The sequence below is a fragment of the Symphalangus syndactylus genome, chromosome 19 (assembly GCF_028878055.3).
Source record: "Symphalangus syndactylus isolate Jambi chromosome 19, NHGRI_mSymSyn1-v2.1_pri, whole genome shotgun sequence".
NCBI classification, from domain to species: domain Eukaryota; kingdom Metazoa; phylum Chordata; class Mammalia; order Primates; family Hylobatidae; genus Symphalangus; species Symphalangus syndactylus.
Window position 1 is genome coordinate 78,167,331 of NC_072434.2, and position 22,915 is coordinate 78,190,245.

The following is a 22,915-nucleotide window of genomic DNA, read 5'->3' on the forward strand; positions in this document are numbered from 1 at the left end:
CAAATTTCACTGTGCATAGCAGTTGCCTAGAGCCTGGCACAGTGGCTCGTGCCTATAGTCCCAGCAACTCAAGAGGCTGAGACAGAAGGATTGCTTGAGGCCCAGGAGTTTGAGGCTGCAGTGTGCTGTGATCGTGTCAGTGCACTCCAGCCTGGGTGACAGAGCGAGACTCCATTTCTAAAAAAAAAATTAAAATGAAATAAATTTTTTAAAAAGTTACCTAGGACAGTGTTTCCTAGTCTTTTTCACCTCATGATATTCACAGAACTGATCCTGCGGGTAAGGTACCTGAGAGAAATGAATGAGGCAGTTCACGCAGGAAGACAATCAGCCCAAGGCCTGTGGCTTTCTTTGCCACAAGCCACTAGAAAGCTGAGGGTGTCTATTCTTCTTTACTTCATTTGTGGCAAAATCATTGGGAAGTTCTTACCTAAAAAAAGTCTGCTAAAAATTCAGATTCTCAGGCTATCTCCTCAGCAATTCTGGTTTCATGAATCTAGGATGCTACATTTTTAATTAGCCCTGAAAGTGATTTTGATCCAGATAGAATGAGGATGTTTCTTTAAGAAACCTGATTTTAATAGCTTTAAAACAAAATTAAATTTTAAGAAAAGCAATGCCTAATAATCAAACATTATAACTGTGTATCTACTTGGTGATATAACCTTATAAAGAAGAACCACTTCAAGAGAATTTAAAACATATCAATATTATTGTTCTTACCTAGTAAAATATTCTCTATGGAAAAAAGTGTACCCCCAATAAGAAAATATTAAAGTGCTTGTAGATATTGCCATATAATGCTGATGGTACTGTTTTTCTGAGACTCTTATATGTGTATTGTGGCATAATCAAATGAGTAATTACAATGGTGTCACTGAGAAATGAGTTTTCTGGCAATGCTGAAAGTAAGGAAAGATGTAAGATTGATCAGGTTAATGGGCATGCTTAGCACCCAGAATGTTGCATCTAAATACATTTCTCACTGAATGGTTCCAGAGCTCTTTGGAGAACTGGCTGTTTCCCAGTATGGGACAGGAAATTATAATCCTGGAACATTTTGTCACAAAAAGGATACCATCAAAGACAACTAGAGTCATGTCAAAGTGACCCAGAAATAACATGAATACGCTGCCACAAGCCAAAGGCAGGAAATTTTTATTATTAATTGGAATAACTGCAAGGGATTGAAACAGATTGACTATGTTTAATCCCTGAGCTCATAAAATCATCAATAATTTTTTTAAAAGTCTTTTGAAATCTTTAGATAATACTAGGGGACTACTTTTATTATTTTGAATACTAGTTTAAAGAGAAAGTATCAGTAGGTTATCCCGTTTTTCCTATACAATCATAACTCAGGACAACCAAATACATGATGAAAAAAAGTTTCTCTTTTGGAATAATTCCAGAAAAGAAATTTATTTAATGATTGGAGAAGATTACCATATTCAGTGGCTGTTAGCATCACAAAAGGAGAGATAAACCAGATGGTTACCTTCTGATGGAACTTCACACAATCACCTATGAAGGAATCTTTTTATAATTCCACCTAACTCTGATCAAACCTCTAGATATAACCAATAATTTCTAGAAAATACAAGGAACAGAGATCCATGTTAAGTGATGTCAAAAGGATGCCTTCACCAAATTGCAGACCCTGTGAAACTTTGTAAGACAAATGACCCAGAGTTTTCAACTGAATCAAGATAAAATGCAAGGAGAGGCAGGGAATATAGTAGGAGAGCCTATAAATTAAAATACTCAAGGGATGTGTCAACGAATCTTTATCTCTGTATCTTATTTAGATTTCAATTCAATGAAATTAATTTTTAAAAATTTCAAGAGAAGAAATTGTGAAAACAGGATTGTTATTAGACAGTAAGGAATTATAACAACTACATTTGATGAGATTATAATATTGTGATTATCTTTTCTTTGAAAGAAATTCTCACTCTATATAGTGATACAGATCTATACATTCTCATATATATATGATGAAATATTTGCAGGTTAAATAATATAATGTCTGGGATTTGATCCAAGTCAGGGAGCGGGGAGAAAATGGATGAAGTATAGAAAAAGTAATATGGGTGTATATTGCACTGATAAGATGCAGTCATGTGTACATCTAGTTCATTATACTGTTTTCTTCACTTTTATGCATGCTTGAAAATCTACCCGTCAAAAGTTAAGATATAAAAAATAAAGAAAGAAACATGATTCTTTCTAGATTCAGGGTCAGCGGGAAAAGGAGGAATGTTAATTTTCTGTAAAGCGGTGTCCAGAAAAGGAAAAAGAAGTAGAAAAGGGTGATATTGTGAAAGCCAAGCAAACAGTGTTCCAGAAAAGGAGATGGCGAGTCACAAGTGCTGTCGAGAAGTCAGGGAATATGCAAACTTAGAAGTGTGCTTTCAGTTACCGGCAAGAGGCAGTGACTACAGCTTTCAGAAGCTCAAAGAAGTAGTGCTCACTACACAGGAAGAAAAGAGCTGTGGGCAGGGTGGTGGGGAGTGGCCTTCCTATGGTTAAATCAAGGGCTGTGCCTTGACTGTTTTTAAAGATGGAAGGCAATTGAACAAGTTAAACGTATGAGAAGAAACCAGTAGAGGGGAAGTGATTATAATATATGAGAAAGATGGGGCAATCTGAGACAGGGAAGTCTCTGAGAGGATGAGCAATGGGGAGAGTCGGGAGGGGTAATGCTACTTAGTCCGGAAAATAGCTGTCCTCATTTTAGGAGGGCCATTCAATGCTGCAGTTCCCCAAATGAGTCATCATCAGAATCACCGGGGAGCTTAGAGAAATCCAATTTCTCCTCTTCCTCCCACCTTGAAGATGCTAACTTTATATATTTGGAGGTTTCAATATAATAAAAATACAGTAACTATATTATTTAAAGCCCTCTGAAGAAGTCGGCTAATTAGCCAGGCTTTCCGACTATTAACTTTAATGAGCATTAAATTCATGAAAAAAGTACTTTTTCTTTGTATTTCTCAGAAAAGAGACATTCAGACTCTCTCTTGGAGTGAAAACAGTATGTTCTGGGTCTGAGTACCTGGGGGAGGAGAACAGGCTCAGTTAATCTTTGTTCAAACAACACTTAAATACCAAGATTGATCTGTTTCCAAAACATAGCAACAGCCTTTTTTATTGTGGGGCACAATGATTTTGAGCATGCTTGTATTTTGTCATTTATGGTTGTGGGAGTATGGGAGATTAGAAAAATCTATTTAAGAAAGTACAGCATGCAGATGAGGTTATCCTTAATTTCACTACAGAAACCCAAATAGAGCCTGGGGATAGGATAAAGACAACAGGAAAATCAAATAACCAAGGGCTTTAGCATTTGGAGCAAAGAACCAGGGGTGCAACTACAGAAATCTGGTTCTAATTCCAGTTCTGCCACTACCTACACATGTCACTAGAGCCTGACATCAGTTTTCTGATCTACACTATTCTGGGTACTAGTTTCAATCCCTAACTGCCTTCTGGGAAGGTCACAGCATGAACAGGACATAACAGATGCAATGGTATTTGGTATAAACATGCTGTGTAGACACAATTATTGTGCTGGTCAATGGCCTCAATGAAAAATTTATCATTCTAAACAATTGGAGAAATTAAGCTATAAATTTTGAAAGAACTTGGCTTTGTAGATAACATGCCATTTCTATCTACTTCCTGTCAGAATGAAAATGATGTAGAAGCATTTTCTGCCACTTTAACACTTTACTGATTATGGTGACATAGTATGCATATGACATAAAAATATGTATTAAAAATAATGTTGACCTTATTCTATTTATTCAGCTATTAATTTCAGGGATTTCTGGTTTCCTGATGGATATGGAGCAAAAGTCTTCAAAAATCTTGAGTTTTCACTGAATCTTAAGTCTCCTTTTAACCCTCCTTCTCTTAATTGTCACTTAACATATATAAAATATGTTCAAAATTGACATCTTGGCAACCTGAAATCTCTCCTATCTCAGTAAATAGTATCGTCACCCATTTTTAATTAAACTAAAACCTCAAGATTTATCGTTTTGCCCTGCTGAAACCTCACACCTTTTTCTCTGTCATTCACCAACTATAAACATATCAGATTCTTTTCAGTTGCTTAGAAAAGCACTTAGCTTGTTTAACACTTCTGGGTTTTGAACTAATATATTGATGCTAAGGCATGTATTTTAACATATTTTAATATCATTGTTATCAAAATGTGTTTTACAATCAATTTTGTAATTTCCAATTTACAATTATAATTACAGTGTTTTTTTTCTTTTAGAGGTACAATAGTGGTGTCTTAAATCCAATAAAAAACCAAAAACAAAATGGTAGCGCCCTCTTCCCCTCTCCAGATCTCCATGTGGCTGGCTCAGTCCAACAGTCCTTTCTGTTGAGCTCAGCTCACTCATCCTCAGTTCAGCTTCATGCTCTGATGCCACCTTACCTGAAGTTCTCCTCCCCTCATCTCATCCCACTACTTGTTTCCTTTTTAGCACTTTTGCCACTTAAAAACATCCATTTGCTTGCTTGTTTATTTTCTATTTTCTCTACAGCCTAAAGCTCCTCAAAACAGCTTTGTTTTGTTCTCAGCTACACCCCCAGATATGGTGCATGATCAATGAGTATTTGTTGAAGGAATTGTATGGCAAAGGCATCTCTTCCATAGACATTTATGTGGCCCTTCCCACTATCTCAGTAGTGTCTGAGATGAGCAGCTCCCACCTTATCCTCAATGTTCCCAATCCCAGCCCCGCCACCACCACAAGCAATCACTGTTTTAATCTCCACCATCGAAGAAGTGGCAGGACTTCCAGTGTAATGGACAAAGGCCATGAATAGAACTTCTACAGCGAAAGGCATTTGGCAAAAAACCTACTATTTGAAATGTCTCTAGTCTTAAATCCATCGTTGGGATGAAGGGCAAGTATATTAGTCTATTTTCACAGTGCTATAAAGGAATACCAGAGACTGAGTAATTTATAAAGGAAACAGGTTTCATTGACTCACAGTTCCACATGGCTGGGGAGGCCTCAGGAAACAGAATCATGGCAGAAAGGGAAGCAGGCACCTTTTTCACATGGCAGCAGGAGAGAGAAGAGAAAGCAAGGGGGAAAGAGCCTTTCATGAAACCATCAGATCAAATGAGAACTCACTATCATGAGAACAGCATGGGGGAAACCGCCCCCATAATCCAATCACCTCTCAGTAGGTCCCTCCCTAGTGGACCTAGCAGCTGATGGAAGCAGCTTGGAGTTGCTTAGTTCCAGGAGGAGGCACTGGTTCCTGTGTATTCTTCACTTTGTCCTTATCTCCACCCTCCATGTAGTCCAAACTGTCTCTCCAACTGATTGTTCTGCAGTGGTCACGTATTGCTGTGCAAGGAGCCAGCACTGCTGCAGCTTCCGGTGAGATATTTCAGTTATGTGGAGCATAAGCAAGGGAGATAAAGTAAAACCCCTATGCTCCTGACAGCATTGTACGGGGCTTCCAGAATGTCACAAAGCTAGCTGCTGGCACTGTTTTCAGGAGAAAAAAGACTTCTCTGGAATGGCTCTTGTGGTGTAAGGCCTGGTGGCACATTAATAAATCATACACTTACGGTTTAGATTAAGTCATATTTGAATGAGTCATTTCTCTATACAACTCTCCACTCCCTGTGTCAGCAAGGCTGATGGGCAGAGGAGGCTGAATGTTGGCAGGTGGTGTTATGTGATCAAGTGTTTTTACTTTAATGCCTAAGGAAGACGGTGCTAGCCAGGTGCACAATAGTCTGCCCTGTTGGCCTTGGCTAATCTCATCTTAGATACCCTGTGTAATTGGGAAAGAAGGAGAAACTCTGCAATGAGTCATCCAGCAACTTGGTTCCCTGGTTTGTTTTTCATTTTGTTTTAAGATGGGCTCTAAGGTCAGGAGAATTAAGAAGTTGGATGTCTGGAAGGGGAGACGTTTTGCCCCGGAAAGACTGCAGAGATGTTTGCTGGGCCTGACAGCCAGCTGTGGTCAGCCAGAGAGATACATGACAAGTAGAACTCAGGCATCCTTGCCTTGGGAGACCAGGGCCAGGGCTTCTGTGACATGCACTCACTTGGAGTCCCATTGATCCTGCTGCCCTTCTGGTAGTAGTCCTGTCTTCAGCCCAGATGAGGACTCCCAGAGTTATCCTTGGAAGCTTCCTACAGTTAGCAATTACTCTGCCTGCTGTCCCGAGACTAGACAATGCCTCCTAACAGGTCACCCGTCTGAGTCCAGCCCCTCCTCACTTCCTGCTCTTTATTAAGAACATTTTTTGTTCCAAAGCTCTATAAAAGGAGGCTTATAATCTTTTTTTTTTTTTTTTTTTTTTTTTTTGAGACGGAGTCTCGCTCTTTCACCCAGGCTGGAGTGCAGTGGCGCGATCTCGGCTCACTGCAGGCTCCGAAGGAGGCTTATAATCTTAAGAGTACCCCTAAATCACTAGCTTTTAATGAAGATAAAATTATCTGTACAGAAAGCAGTGTAACATCACCATTCATTCTGCAATTCCAGATTTCTCCATTGTGTTGTCATTAAATCCATATTACTATGCTAATAAATTTAAACATTTTAGAAGGGGCACAGAAGAAAAGGGAAATGTGTCATAAAATTATTAATAACTTCTTTGTCACCTTGGCTACACAATTTACGGTGATAATCTCCTGACTATAAAAACAGTAGATGGCCGGGCATGTTGGCTCATGCCTGTAATCCCAGCATTTTGGGAGGCTGAGACAGGAGGATCACTTGAGCCCAGGAGTTTCAGATCAGCCTGGACAACATGGGGAGAACCTGTCTCTACAAAAAATAAACAAAATTAATCAGGCATGGTGGCATACGCCTGTGGTCTCAGCTATTTGGGAGGCTGTGGAGGGAGGATCACTTAAGCCTGGGAGGTGGAAGCTTCCACAAACTGAGTTCATGCCACTGCATTCCAGCCTGGGCAACAGAGGAAGATCCTGTATTTAAAAAAAAAGAGAGAGAGAGAGAGAAAAGAACAGTTGTTGCAAAAACTTATCTTAAATACATACATAATGATAACATCAGGGATGATGACTGAGTTTGCTATGTTTCTATGAAGGAACTAGTTATAGCTGTTATTTGTCAAATTCTACACAACTTGCGGTACACAGTCATGGAACTCATGCCTGCCCCTTCTCTTTCTCTCTCCCTCAATTCCTCTCTTTTCCTATCCTGTCTTCCTTGCTTCTTTTTTCTATCTTACTTTTTATTACAAAATATCACTTTACTAAGCGCTTGTAAGTTCCCCTAAGCAGGGAAGATACCTTTTTTCCACTTCATAATTGTGGCTACCCCCTGCCATTGACATAAAACTTGGCACAGGCCATTCACAGTGGCTCACATCTGTAATCCTAGCACTTTGGGAGGCTGAGGTGGGAGGCTTGCTTGAGGCCAGGAGTTCAAGGACTCAGTGAGCCATGATCGAGCCACTGCACACTAGTGTGGGTGACAGAATAAGACCCCATCTCAGAAAAAAGATAAAGAAGAAAATTTGACAATAAGGCATATTTGCATTTACCTATATATTAAAAACTAAACCTATAGAAGAGTATCCAGTGGGAAGAAACCAATTTTCCTCCATGTTTCCTGACTCTCCCAGTATCACTTACCAGAGATAACCATTATTAACTTTAAAATATATATATATATCCTAACATATTATACATATATGTGTGTATATATACCTATTGCATGTGTATATGTATATATAAGAATATATGTATATATATATACATACTTTTAATATGTATATGTTAAATATGTATGTATGTATACGTACATATATGTATAAGGATAGAGATACATATTTATGCGTTTGTGTATATGTAAGGATATATTTATGTATGTGTGTGTACATATAAGGGTAGATATATATTTTAAAGTTAATGATTATTATATAGCACTGATGTTTTTATCTAAAGCTATATTATGGTTAGATATATATATGTGCTTGTATATGTAAGGGTAGATACATATTTTAAATTTAATAATGATTTTTATATAGCATTGATGTTTTTATCTAAAGCTATATTTTGGACTTCTTTCCATTCTTCATAATTGCTGCATAGTGTCATTTTATGGATATACCAAAATATAGGCTGCTACTCCTTTTTTTAAAAAAAATTTGCTGTTAACAAGTCACTTATGTTCATCATTGAAAATCTGGTAAACATAGGCAAGAATTATAGAGAAAAATGCATTCATGATGGTGTATTACACTTTAGGACTACCTGATAAGGCTGTCCAGTGGAAAGCTGTCTCTAAGAAGACCCATTGTCCAGCCCTCGAGAGAGAGAGTTGTTGATGAGAGCTTATCTCAGGGGCTCAGATGGGCCTCTAAAATACCATCCCACCTCTGAAATCAGTGCAAACTGTAGGAGTGACAAACGTCAAGAGAAATTATTAAAAGGCATATCAGGGGATTGAGAATTTCTTTGGTTTAATCAGTAATAAATTCCCTCCCAAGTACTTGAGGTGGTGGCTTGGGTTTTTCAAAGAAATACTGTGTGGTATAACAAAAAATATATTTGATCTTTGTGCCTGGTTATCAACTTGAGCTTCAAAAACCCTTGAGCTTTCCTGACTGACAGGAGTGCTCTTACTATGCTATTGAAGGAACTCCTGATGGGCCCCCTACATTGCTTCAGGATGGGGGCAGATTCCCAGAAAGATCAGCCACGTTATTAGAAGATTGACACTTTGGACCAGCTTGATTGATTTAATCGTTCCTGCCTCAGTAATGAAACCCCAGTAAAAACTCTGGTCATTGGGGCTGTTTACCCACATTCCATCTCCAGCACAGACCCCAAAATCCTGTGTATGTAAACTCTCTTATTTCTGGGGTGTTTAATATGGGTGCTTTATTACATTTCTGCAATAACACAATCTCTGTGAGGCTAACTACACAAAATTATGCTTCCTGTTAGTGTTAAAAAGTATAATGGGAACTAGTAGACCTAGATTCTAGTCTTTTGCTATTAACAAGGCATGCAATCTATATAATTTACTTAATTTGACTATGCCTTAGTTTTGTCATTCCCAATAAAGCGGGGGGTTGTACAGTGAAAACTGAGGAACAAAATGAAGGAGGGTGAAAAGTGCTTTGAAATATTAAAAAGTCTCCATCATCTTCAGTACTCAGATTAACCTAGTGTTGGCTCATTGTGATGGATCTCAGGACATGACAACTCTCTATTATTTGTGTTTGTGTTAATCTTTTTCTGAATGTACATCTAGCTAAGGTTAGTGAGTGCTTAGTTTTTGCTAGGTAAATTGCTGTGGAATTTCTTTGTAATTTTGTCTTATATTTCACAACAGATCTAAAAAATAGACACCCTTATGTTCCCATTTTATAGAGAGAAAAATGAAGTTTAGCACAGAGAAAAGTCAATTTCTCAATGATATGTAACCAGGGAGTGATGGAAACCAAGGTTGTCTGCCTCCAGAGCCCTTGTCCTTGGACACAGCCCTCTACACCTTCCAGCTGATGTTCCAACACACCAGATCTCTGCTCTTGTAAATGCTCAAGGAAGACAGAGAAAAACAAGCTGGTTGCCAATCATGCTATCCTGATGGTCTTCATTTTCATATTTGTCCCAGCAATAATCTATTATTCACAATATGTTGTTATTTTGCTGTATTTAAGCACTTGGAAGTTTATTTTTAAGGAGCTTTTCCTTAAGAAGCATTATTAACCATTTTGGTTACCAAATACCTTTTTTCTCAAGGCATCATAATTATACTTGATTGTATTCATTTTAATTCATTGCACAGATTACATAATAGTTCATTATCTCCTACTCTATCTGAATTCCTCTGCAGAGGCTACTCTGTTATTTTCATGGAATGGACTGTATTAAACAGAAAGTCTATCATTTACTTAGTAATTCCTATGTTACCAGCAAAATAAAATCTATAAATCCTATACCTATGTGATCTTAGAAATTACCCTTGATTTGTGAAGGGAATTATATAGGATGAAATTGTTCATCATAAACATTTTTTGGCTTGTATATGTCAACGCACTTTCAAACGTAATAGGCCAATTTTGAGAGAGCATTAGTTTCCAGATGCTGGCTGAACATACAATATGCTGGGGAGAGGTGCTGTGGTACACTCAGTAGATCCACATTCATAGTATTTGCATTTAGCAGTGTCATTTGAAATAATATAATCCTTTTCTATTCTTCTGGGATTATAAATCTTCCCACCACAATTATCAGAAGCAGAAAAGAGAAGTAAAAAGTCATTAAGTTTAAGAAGATGAGGGATTTGCTAGGGCCCTGTATTAGTTAAGGTAATGAAAGCTTCTGTGCAAATAAATCTAAAAATCCAGAGGTTTATACAATAGAAGTTTAAGACGTAGCAGTCCAATGTGTGTTGAGTGGGTGGCTTTTCACATAGTGATTCAAGATCTAGGCTCATTCCATTTTGTGACTCCACTCTCATGTAAGGCTGTAGAGTGTTTCATTTCCAACAGAACATAATAGTATTTTAAAGAATATAAAAATTTGTCTTAATGTCAATAGAACTTGAATAATCAGTGGATGGCTTAGGGAGAAAAGAAGGAAAACAAGGGATGTTATTTATGTAATATGAATATTCAATGTCATCAGGCTCTGAAAGCCTGTTATGTTTACCTCCACAGCAGGGATGTATAAAGGTAGAGTGAATCTTCTTTCTGACTATGATGGTTAATTTTATGTGTCAACTTGACGGAATTAAAGGACGCCCAGATAGCTAGCGAAACATTATTTCTGGGTGTGTCTGCAAGGGTATTTCTGGAAGGTGTTTCAAAACAAGCATTTGAATCAATAGACTGAATAAAGAAGATCCTTCTCACTGCCCAAAGTCAGTGAGCACAATCCATTGAGTGCCCAGATAAACAAAAAGGTGGAGAAAGGGTAAATTCTCTCTTTTCTTAGCTGGGCTATCCATCTTCTCCTGCACTCAAACCGAATGACTTCCTGGCTTTCCTTGTTCTCCAGCTTACAGACAGCATGTTGTGGGACTTTTCAGTCTCCACAATCATGTGAACCAATTCTTATAACCTCCTCTTATATATCTAGACATATCCTATTGGTTTCTGTTTCTCTGACTAATAAGCAGACATTAGTTGGACGGTGATATGTTTTGGCTGTGTCCCCACCCAAATCTCATTATGAATTGTAGCTCCCATAATTCCCACATGTTGTGGGAGGGACCCGGTGGGAGACAACTGAATCATGGGGGCAGTTCCCTCCATACTGTTCTCGTGGTAGTGAATAAGTCTCACGAGATCTGATGTTTTTATAAGGGGTTTCCCCTTTCACTTGGCTCTCATTCTGTCTTCTCTGCTGCCATGCCTCTTTTTCTTTATCAATTACCCAGTCTTGGGTATGTCTTTTATCAGCAACGTGAAAATGGACTAATACAGACGGATACTGCCAACTTTGAGACTCTCCTTTTTCTCTGCATCCTCGCTACCCAACTCCTTCTGACCCAGTCTTTTTTTTTTTTTTTTTGGTGTTTGTTAACACAGGCCTACCATGTTTAGTAGGCTGCATGCAGCATTGATTAAGGATAGAGGTTATCAGCATCACTCTAAAGCAAGCACTAGTTCCATGCCCATCTCTTCCTTCTTGGCAAGGACCCCCTCGACACACTGTACTCACATTAAGTAGTTAGGGGGATATGGGTCATGTTCTAGAATTAAGTAGATCCATCACAGCTATGGGCTGAATGCTTGTGTCCTTCAAAATTAATATGTTGAAATTATAACCCTCAAGGTGATGGCATTAGGAGGTGGAACCTCTTGTAGTTGATTCAGTCCCTGGGATTAGTGTCCTAATAAAAGGGACCCTGGAGACTCCCTCATCCTTTCCACCATGTGATGACACAGTGAGAAGATAGTCATCTATGAACCAGGAAAAGGCCATCACCAGACACTGAATCTGCTGGTACCTTGATCTTGGACTTCCCCACCTCCAGAACTGTGAGAAATAAATTTCCCTTATTTGTGAGCCACCCAGTCAATGGTGCTTTGTTATAACACCCTGCCCAGATTAAGAGAATCACTAAAACAATTATAAAGAATGCAGGGAAGATATAGAAATCAGCCAATAAACCTTTAATGGCATTTATATTGTATATACCATATAATAAAATGCTGTAAATATTGTAGATTCACAAGATTTATTAATATGTATCACGAGTCTGTTTAGCACTGGCTCATTAAGTTTTCTATTTCCAGGACCACATGCCCACTTCTCAGTGGTTATGTCAGGATGTGCATTTCACTTTCAATAGGTTCATCAGCCATAGATCTCAGAGCTCTCCGTCTCCTTAACAGGAGCTTATGTATCCCTGCTGTGATACAGAGGGTTTATTTCTAAGTACTTTAGGCACCTCACTGTTGCCCACTCTCACCCCTACTCTCAAGAGACTACAGGTGACTTTCAGTAATTATTTGTTGTCATTATTAATGATGATTTATTGCAACATTTAATAAGGTATTCTATGCCCAAGAAAAAAAATACTCTATAAATGCTACTAATGGGAAATTAAGCAGTTCTGTGGAAAATGGCTGAATTAAGAGTCATTTTCCATGAAGTTAGTGCCATGGCATTGGACGATGTTTTCGGATGACCCTGGGAGAGTGAACAGCTTCCTGATTTGAATATTTTGGGAGAAATCAAAAGACCCAGCTGCCTAATCACTTCAAGCTCTGATTAAGCAACTCTCAGTGCCTGAAATCTACCCTATTGAGCTCAGCTCTAACTGACCTAAACTATTAAAGTGTGAGTGTTCTGCATAGTTAACAATAATTGGCAAATCTAACTAACCCCTTAGAGTCCAGCAGAAAGAAGGAAGTGAGATCACAGACACGACCATTTTGAAGACTAAAGGTCTGGTGAGGAAGAAAGCATTGGGCTTTCAGGAACTGATCTAGTTCATTTGGCTAATTGAGTTGGCTTGTGTTTCTGGTAAATGTGGGTAACCTCTAGCAATGAGAGGAAGGTAGGGTTTAAATATCCCTTCCCCGATAATGTTGTTTTCAGACAGTAGATTACAATGAAAGCAAATGTTTGATCAAATTATGCCAAGTGTACAAACACTTTCAGCAAGCAGTTGCAGAAACCTCAGGCAACCTTTCTTGGAAGCTCAGTAAAGCTCTATTCTGTTTTCAGACACTCCAGCAGGCACCTGGCATCAATTGTTTGCTCCAAAGTCGAGGCAATAATACTCTGAGGGCAAGGTCAGCCAGCCATAGAATCAGATCAGGTGACAGAGTCCTCCAAGAAGTGGAGGGCTCCGACCAATGGGAGCACCAGGAACTTACACTTCAAGCCTGCTTCGAACATATAAGGCTGCTGGGTCTGTCCCTTGTTTAGACCTTGATCTTCATGTATAAGCAGGGGCTGGAGAATCTTTTTAGTCCCCCAAATATTTTCAGTACCACTTATTTATCAATATAAAAATTATTTCTAAAATCCCTTCCAATTATCAAATCCCTGGATATGATAGCCATATTGGGAGGTCCTAAGTAAGCACCTCAAGTCGTGATCAGTTGTGACCAGACCATGAGCTTTACTGAGGCAGGTGCTTTAACCTGTTTTGTCTCCTAGAATAGTGCCTCAACAACTTTAAGCAGTTTGAACATATTTGACAGTTGAATGAATGAACGACTACATGTCAATGGATGGTTAAGAAACTTTGCATGCTAACTAAGCACGTTTCATGTTCAGATTAAAACTAATTAGCACACACATCACATGTTTATTCTAAAGAATTTGTAAAGTAAGTTACCATACTGACAATGTAACAGGAGCACTGTTGGGGAATGGCCACAACATAATTGGGTAGGGAAATGATACTGGAGGTGAGAGAAAAAGCTCTATGAATTTGCACAAGTATTATAATTTTATTTATGTATTGAATGTCTGATATCATTCACCAACTCTATATGGATATATTTTAATAGTTTAACAACTAAATGGATACACTTTAATAATACTTCATTTAATAACTGTACACAGTTCCTTTAAGTACTCTTCAGATTCTAAGAATACCTCTGCCCACCCCAATTAATCACTTCAGCTCTCCATTATCCATGTGTGCTCACATTCAGCAGATGGCCGATAACTACCACTTTCACCATTGTTAGTTGCTAGAAAGTTTGATTCTGCACCTAGTTTTAATACAAATGCACTTTATTCCTTATATCCTGTGCTTGGGCAAAAAAACTCTTCAAAATCACCTGGGGAAAATAAAGGTGGGGTATGCTTATCACACGTATTTGCTTTTCTCCACCTTCTGCTGCTGGCGATTACTCTGGGTGTCTATCAAAGAACGTTTCTCTACCAAGTGCTCCATCTCTCCACTTGCAGCTGAAAAGCTAGTCTCACTACTCCAATGTTCCAGAGCCACTTATTTTATTATATTTTAAGAGGACACATACAAACTGAGCAGCAACAAAGTCACACTGAAAATGAACCGAAGCTTAACCAAAGTGTAGCCCAAGAGAAGGCCCCCAAAGGAACAGCAACATCCACTACAAGTAAAATAATGGGTTCCTCTATGCAAGGACTTAGCAATAACCACTAGGCTCTGGGTCTATGTGAGTCCCAGACTGTCTGGATCTTCTGTCCCAAACCCCATATCTCCCCATCTCATCAGCCAGAAGCCCCCCTCATTAGTAAATTGTTAGAAATGTGCTGACAATAATAAATATTAGTAGGTGATCATTGCTTTCACTCATTTATAGGACAAATATTTTTTATCAACTACAGTCATGAATGACATAATGATTTTTGGCTAATGACAGATAGTATATACAATGGTGGTCTCATAAGATTATAATACCATATTTTTGCTGTACCTTTTTTTTTTGGAGACAGAGTTTATTGCCTGAGTTGGAGTACAGTGGCATGATCATAGCTCGCTACAGCCTTCATCTCCTGGGCTCAAGCCTTCTGAGCAGCTGGGACTACAGGTGCACACTACTTCACCAAGCTAACTAAAAAAAAATTTTTTGTAGAGATAGGGTCTTGCTATGTTGCCTTGTTGGCAAGGATGGAGAGAAATCAGAACCCTTGTGCACTGTTGGGGAATCTGAACCCTTGTGCTCTTGGGGAATGTAAAACAGTGGAAAACAGTATTGAGGTTCCTCAAAAAATTAAACATAGAACTACCTCATGGTCCAGCAATCTCATGTCTGGATATGTTACCCCAGAGAACTAAAAGCAGGATCTCAAAGAGATACTTGTACATCCATCCTCATAGCAGCATTATTCAGAATAGCCAGTAGGCAGAAAAAAACCTAGATCTCTTTGCCTAATATAAGGTCACAAAGATTTTCTCCTAAGTTTTTTCTATAAGTTTTATTGTCTTAGCTCTTACTTTTTGGTCTGTGATCAATTTCAAGTTGATTTTTGTATATTCAGGTAAGTGATGAGGTTCTATTTTGCATACAAGTTTCTGGTTAGGTCTCAATTTTCTTGTCTACCAAAGAAGAGTAACATTATCTACCTTACAAAATTATTGTGAGGATCAAAATAATTGCAGCTCATAGTTACTGAGTTTGAGTTCTTAGAATATTTCACAGGTAGTGAATCATTTCATTCTCACAATAACCCTATCAGTTATTATCTTCATTTTAAAGTTTTAAAAATTGAGACACTCAAAAGCTAAGTAAGTTTTCCAGGATTGTACAAATGACAAGATTTAGGGGTGAAAATTAATTCCAGACAAACAGGCTTCAGAAACTATATTCTTAACCAAAATACTGTATCAAGAAAGCACCAGTATGGTGCCAAAAACATTTCTAAGGGCTTGATAATTGCATTATCTATTGCTGTGTCACAAATTATCTGAAAACTTAGTGGCTTAAAACAACAAAAACATTTATTATCTCACAGTTTTTGTGGGTTGGATATTTGAGTGCAGCTTAGCTGGGTCCTCTGCTCGAGGTTTCTCACAAGGCTGTTGGCTGAAGCTGTGGTCTCATCTGAAAGCTTGCCTGGGGAAAGATGTACTTCTAACTCACACATGTATTGTGAGGATGTGCTTGTAACTCACACATTATATTGTGAGTCGTTCTACTGAGAGAACTGCATATCAAGGAATTGATGTCACCAGCCAATAGCCAGCAGGTATGCTTCAGTTACTCACTGGCTATTGGCTGGTGACATCAATTCCTTGATATGCAGGTCTCTCAATGTAACTACTAACAACATAGCAGCTTGGTTTCCATAGAGTGAGGATCAAAGAGATATATGAGGCAAGCGGGGAGGTGGCAATGTGGAAGCCACAATCTTTTCGCAACCTAATGTGAGAAAGCACATCCCATATGCCTTTTGAATAGTCAGCACTTTTGTCATATTCTGTTTATTACAAGTGAGTCCCTAGGCTCTTGCCCACACTCAAGGAGAGGGTCTTGCTTAAAGGCATAAATGTCCAGAGTCAGGGATCACTGGGAGTCCTTTTAGAGGCTCTCTATCATGATAACAATTGATCTCTTCCCCTACTTTTTAAATTATTTTTAATTTAATTTAATTTAATTTAATTTTTTTGAGATGGAGTTTCACTCTTGTTGCCCAGGCTGGAGAGCAATGGCGCAATCTCAGCTCACTGCAACCTCTGCTTCCCAGGTTCAAGCTATTCTCCTGACTCAGCCTCCTGAGTAGCTGTGATTACAGGCATGTGCCACCACGCCAGGCTAATTTTGTATTTTTGGTAAAGGGGTTTCCCCATGTTGTTCAGGCTGGTCTCGAACTCCCAACCTCAGGTGATCCACCTGCCTCGGCCTCCAAAAGTGTTGGGATTACAGGTGTGAGCCACTGTGCCCAGCCTCTTCCCCTATTATTATCTCATAAATAGGTATTAGGTTTTTTAGAATGATTCTGTTTTCTTTAAATATACTTTTGAGGACTAAGAACTTGATTATCAGTTTTTAGAGACAATCTTTCCAATTTCGAAGGAACTAAATTTATAGATTTCTACCTCTAGTACTTTTTAAAAAAAATATGAAGTATGGAGCACTCAAGGATTTACATGCATAAAGATTTGAGCAAAGTTCTTTATAGATCTCAGAAGAGTATATTTCTCATATCCCATCACTGAGACTCTGTCACCTTTTGATGTCAAGGCTTTAAAATGACATTTCCAGCTTTTTAGAGGTTAAATAAAATAAAATAAAGCCAAAATAAAACTCTTTTACCAATTAAAGGAATAAAGAAAGAACACTCAACTTCTTGGTGGGATGAAGAAGAAAGCATTTTAATTTGCCTTAATCCTTGAGCCCTCTGAAGAGTCAAGCTTCTTGATGATAATTGATGATAATTCAGCTCCTAAACAACGTTAACAATCCCTCCCTCTTATTTATGATCCTCTTCCAAAGAGAATCTCAGCTAACTTTAGAGGTGTGGCAAGAGAAATCACTTGATCAACAGTATTAACAGCTTAAACTTTGAAGTTCTTTCTGTGGATCTCTCAATACTGGCTGGGATGCCTGCTGTGCTTCAGTGTATATATTTATTTCAAGTAAATAAGACTATTGAATGGAGATTTTGTGTCCCTAAGAACCACTTTCAAGCAGCCCCAGAGATACCAATCACCATAGAATGTGGGTGGTCCCTTCCATTAGGGGCTAGGAGTCACTACTCCAGGACTGCTTGGCTGCTGGCTGTGCCTTTATTGGTGACTGTTTTTAGAGGCTCAATATCTTGCCAAAGAAAATTTGAACCACCTGAGTATCTACCTCAGTGCCTTTTGAATAGTCAGAACTGAATAAGTATTTGTTGGCCGAATGAATGGATGTCCTACGTGTTCATGCAATTGTAGTCCTATTCAGGATACTGTATCTAGGTTCCTTATCCTACCTTTCCAGACACTGTTTCAATGAGTTAAAGGAACCTCCTGCCAGGAAGGATCATTAACTACCTTATTTGATCTGATCTTTGTTCTGGAAGGCCCAGAGCAAAGGACAAAACCTACAGCTACCTTTGCATAAGACTTGGATACCGTTAATTCTGTCTGCCCCGAAGTGCCTACAGTCACATGTCAGCCACACTGTGCTCAATCCAAGGACTCATCTGCACAGCCACACTGCACTTCCTGAGGGCTCCTCTGACTCCCATCGCTGCTGTCACTAAAGTGTCTAACACATCAAGGGAAGGACTTGGGACATACTTATGCAAACTGTTCAAACATTTGGCACTTGGTTCAAAGACAGAAACCTGGCAAGCACCAACCTCTATTCCTTCTGGGCATTCATTAGGCCCTAAACATCTGAGCTTTGGCATCATCTGGTTTGTCCGCCACAATCTCCTTGAAGTTCTCTAGGAGAGAGGAAACAGGCAATAGCAAGTTATGGTTCAGTATATGAGACAGCCTGTTCCATTCATACAAATAAGAGCAACATTTTGCCAAGTACACCCAGTACACCTGCACCCCACAGAATCTGGTTGTGCTTGCCTGAGGGATGACAGAGCTCTCCTGGACAGCTGGCCCTGGCTTCCGGTCATGAGTGAGTGCTGGAATTCATAAGTGAATGCAGATCATGGGTGAATTCTTTCTGTCCCTGTCTGTACAACTCTGCACAACTAAGGTCTTCAAATTGCCCTATGCTCTGTGCATTTAGAATAACAGCTGTTTATCCATGATTTACCACATGCCAGATACATTTCTGAACACTTTGCACATTATTAACTGACTTAATCTTCAGTGCAACCCTATCTATGAATGAGCATTCTTTTTGCCTCCCTTTTTCAGATGAGGCATAGAACTTAAGTAACTTTCCCAATGCCACCTTGAAAATGAGAAATGGAAATGAATTTGAACCTATTCAGGCACCAGAACTCATGCCATAATAAAATCTTGCCTCTCATATTTCGTATCTGACTCAGTTATCTTAGCAAAAATATGGGCCAGGCACAGTGGCTCACGCCTGTAATCCCAGCACTTTGGGAGGCCGAGGTGGGCGGATCATCTGAGATCAGGAGTTCGAGACCAGCCTGGCCAATGTGGTGAAACCCCATCTCTACTAAAAATACAAAAATTAGCTGGGCATGGTGGCGGACGCCTATAATCCCAGCTACTTGGGAGGCTGAGGCAGGAGAATCACCTGAACCTGAGAGGCGGAGGTTGCAGTGAGCCAAGATCATGACACTGCACTCCAACCTGGGCGACAGAGTGAGACCCTGTCTCAAAAACAGAAAAAAAAAAAAAAAAAAGCAAGAATATGCCTGTGCATATTTCTTTGAACATAATTTAGTACAATGACACAAGGATAGAAGCATGTGGCAGATTTTTATTTTGATGAAAAGCAAGCTTTGTCTATCTTGTTAAAGGTGTTTGGATATGATGCAATTCCAAATCACACTGTTCTCTTTATCCATATGCCCAACTCACCTGTGGAGACCTCCGAGGAAGCTCAGCTCATTGTCTTTGATTCAGCAACCAGTTTTCCTGATTTTGGAGTAGGAGTCACATGATAGGCTAGGAGGTAAAAGCTGTATCATAGAGAAATAACTCCTTGTCAATTTCCAGTTTCTGCCATTACCTAAAAGGGACCTGACTGAGTGACACTGTGTGGCCTAGAATGGCTTTAGCTGAAGAGTTCACTTTACTGGCTTCTAGGCAATTTATTACCATTATGTGTTCATGCCCTTTTTTTGTCATGCCCTATCATTTTGTAACACTTTCTCTTCTCATAGCAGCATGCTCTTCCCCAGGATGCCCTTATATGGCAGCTATGCCCAGGGCAATGACACTAGCTCACAGTTGTTGTTTTCCTTGTGCAAGGGTGAGCAAGGAAAGCTTTCCCCTTCATCCTCTGAAGGTTCATTGAAAATGAACTAAAAAAAGGCAGATTAATAGGAGAAAAGGGCATACACATCATTTTAACATGTATAGCATGGGAGAATTGCAGGAAAATGATTATTCAATAATCCAATGGGGTCTAGGTGCTTACAAACCTTTCTTCATAGGAGAAGGGGTGAGGGGAATGCAGGAGTAAATAAATTTTAGGGAGAATGAATGCACCCAATATTCAGATAGTGATAACTAAATAATTATCTTAGGGAATTGAATGGGACTGGAGAACAAACACAGTTCAAAGTCTATCTGAGCTCTAGGTTTGGTGTTTAATTTTTAGTCTTTTTCTCTGTGATGAGTTTTAATCTTCTCTGGTTAATGAAATTTCAAGGAAGGGATCACAGGCAGTTGGATTTCTCTTTGGGAGTCCGGTTTCTGGGTAGATAAGGGAACTTCAGAGAATAGCCTCGTCATCTGCTTTGGGAGAGACAAAGGTGTGAGAGATGGGGGTCGGGGGAATGTCAGAGGGACCTTGAGACTTTTTGTTTAGTTCCATATTTTGGGAAGTCATTTCCTGAGCCCCAACACTTTTTTATAAAACCAGATTAGTCACTCCAGCCTGCTTTCAGGGCTGCTGTGAAACAGGGATAAAAACAGTTATATTGGTCACCTGCAGGGAAATTATGCCAGGAGGCAAGATGCACATAATTAGCCATGGCAATTTCCAAAGATATGCTACAAATAATCTTTCTCAATTCCATATAGGTCCTTGAATCCTCAGATAGTCCAGTCAAAGCTGATCCTTTGTCCTTGTCAGTGACCGGCAGGTCTTTCCAGACACTCAGAGCGGCCAAGACAGCATTTTTAAAAGCGCCACTCTATATTTAGCTGTCCAAACTGCCTATGGCTTCACTCTCCCTTTGTACTTGCATCACCTAAAAAAGCTCCCCTTCACATGCAAGGTCAAAGAGACGAGGCAGACATTGATTTCTGTTGCCTGTAGAACCCAGAATAACTCTACTACTGAAAATGTTGCTCTAGGGTGGAAACTGAAAAGAATGGATGCTATTCAATTCAACTTTGGCAAAGTGCAGAGGCAGGAGAGAATTTTAGCAAGGTTAGTGCACAGAGGTCCTGGCTTCCCGTGTCCAGAGAATTTCAAGTTCACGTCAGGCCAGGATGATGCCTTGGGATCAGAGGGTTGGCACAATGCCCTGAAGTTCCCACTCTTTCCCTTTTACTTATTTTCTCTTCTTTCGTTCTCCCTTTTCCTCCTCCCTTCTTTCTTTCCTTCCTTCCTTTTTTCCTCCCTTCTTTTCTCTTTCTTCTTCCTATTTTCCTTCTACTCAGTTCTCAATTAATAAGCTTTTACTGTTTTTGTGCAAATGGGCTCTCTGCCTGATGTAGACAGAAACCAAGAACCATGGCACCAGCTTTTGAGAAAAGGAAGGCTTTATTGCAAAATCATCAAGCAAGAAAACAGGAAGTAGGTTCAAATCTGGCTCCCTGATTTGGGATCTGGGAAAAGTTTTAAGGGATGAGAGGCTAGGGATAGAATTTAGGAATGTTGACTTGACAGGGTCTGATTGAAAGTATGTTGAAGACAGATTTTAGCACAAGATCTTCCAGGCCAATGAAACTTTTGCTTCCGAAAGAGTTCCAGTATTCAGGTTCTGGTCATATCCTAGTCTTGGTTCTGAGAAAATTGGCTGGTTACGGACATTAGCAGAGGTCAAAGCTTTTTCCCTTGAGCATCCTTGGGCTACATGACATGCAGTTATTTTGCTCTGTTATACCTACAAGGTAACTTAACATGTTGTTATCATCAGAGTAGGCCCAGCTTGGGCTGGTCTCACAGTTACATTATTAAATTTTGTGCAGTGTGCAAGGCATCAGGATTATTAAAGTTATTAACAAAAATCGCTGACTTAAAAGAGCTCACCTATTAGAGGGCTGAACAAACAGGCCATCATAATACAGTGTCATACTAGGATGACAAAGAAGGAGAAAAGGCATTCAGCTAGCCTGAGAGGTGCCAGGGAAGGCTGCCCAGTAAGGATAACACGGAGCTGTGTTACTCTTCATCCCACCAGATGAGAGCTGGCCCTGTGAAGAGCATGCCCCTTATTTCTCCTCTTTTAAGCTTGCATGGCAAATAAGAAAGCCATGTCGGAGGCACTTCAGCCTGCTGTATTCTGCATCGAGCTCCTGTCTGATTTACCACCTTAGCCTCCTTTCACCATTGGCATTCTCATTCTTCTGGCCTATGGTTATAGGGTCACACCATCTTCTTCGAGCTTAAGAAAAGGTCTATAAATAAAATAAAATCTCAAAAGGTAAATAGTAGTTCTGCATTACATGAGGCAAATATTCAAAAAATGATCTACTTTTTCTTTCTTTCTTTTTTTTTTGAGATGGAGTTTTGCTCTTATAGCCCAGGCTAGAGTGCAATGGTGCGATCACAGCTCACTGCAACCTCTGCCTCCTGGGTTCAAGTGATTCTCCTGCCTCAGCCTCTCTAGCAGTGAGAGGTGAAGCCAGCTGGGCTTCTGGGTCGGGTGGGGACTTGGAGAACTTTTCCGTCTAGCTAAAGGATTGTAAATGCACCAATCAGGGCTCTGTGTCTAGCTATAGGTTTGTAAATGCACCAATCAGCACTCTGTGTCTAGCTAATCAGGTAGGGTACTTGGAGAACTTTTGTCTCTAGCTAAAGGATTGTAAATGCACCAATCAGCACTCTGTGTCTAGCTAAAGGTTTGTAAATGCACCAATCAGCACTCTGTCAAAACGGACCAATCAGCACTCTGTAAAACAGACCAATCAGCACTCTGTAAAATGGACCAATCAGCTCCCTGTAAAATGGACCAATCAGCAGGATGTGGTTGGGCCAAATAAGGGAATAAAAGCAGGCAACCCCAGGCAGCACCAACAACTTGCTGGGGTCCAGTTCCAGTTTGTGGAAACTTTGTTCTTTTGTTCTTCACAGTGACTCTTGCTGTTGCTCACTTTTTGGGCCTGCGCTAATTTTTGTGAGCTGTAACACTCACTGCGAAGGTCTGCACTTTACTCCTGAAGC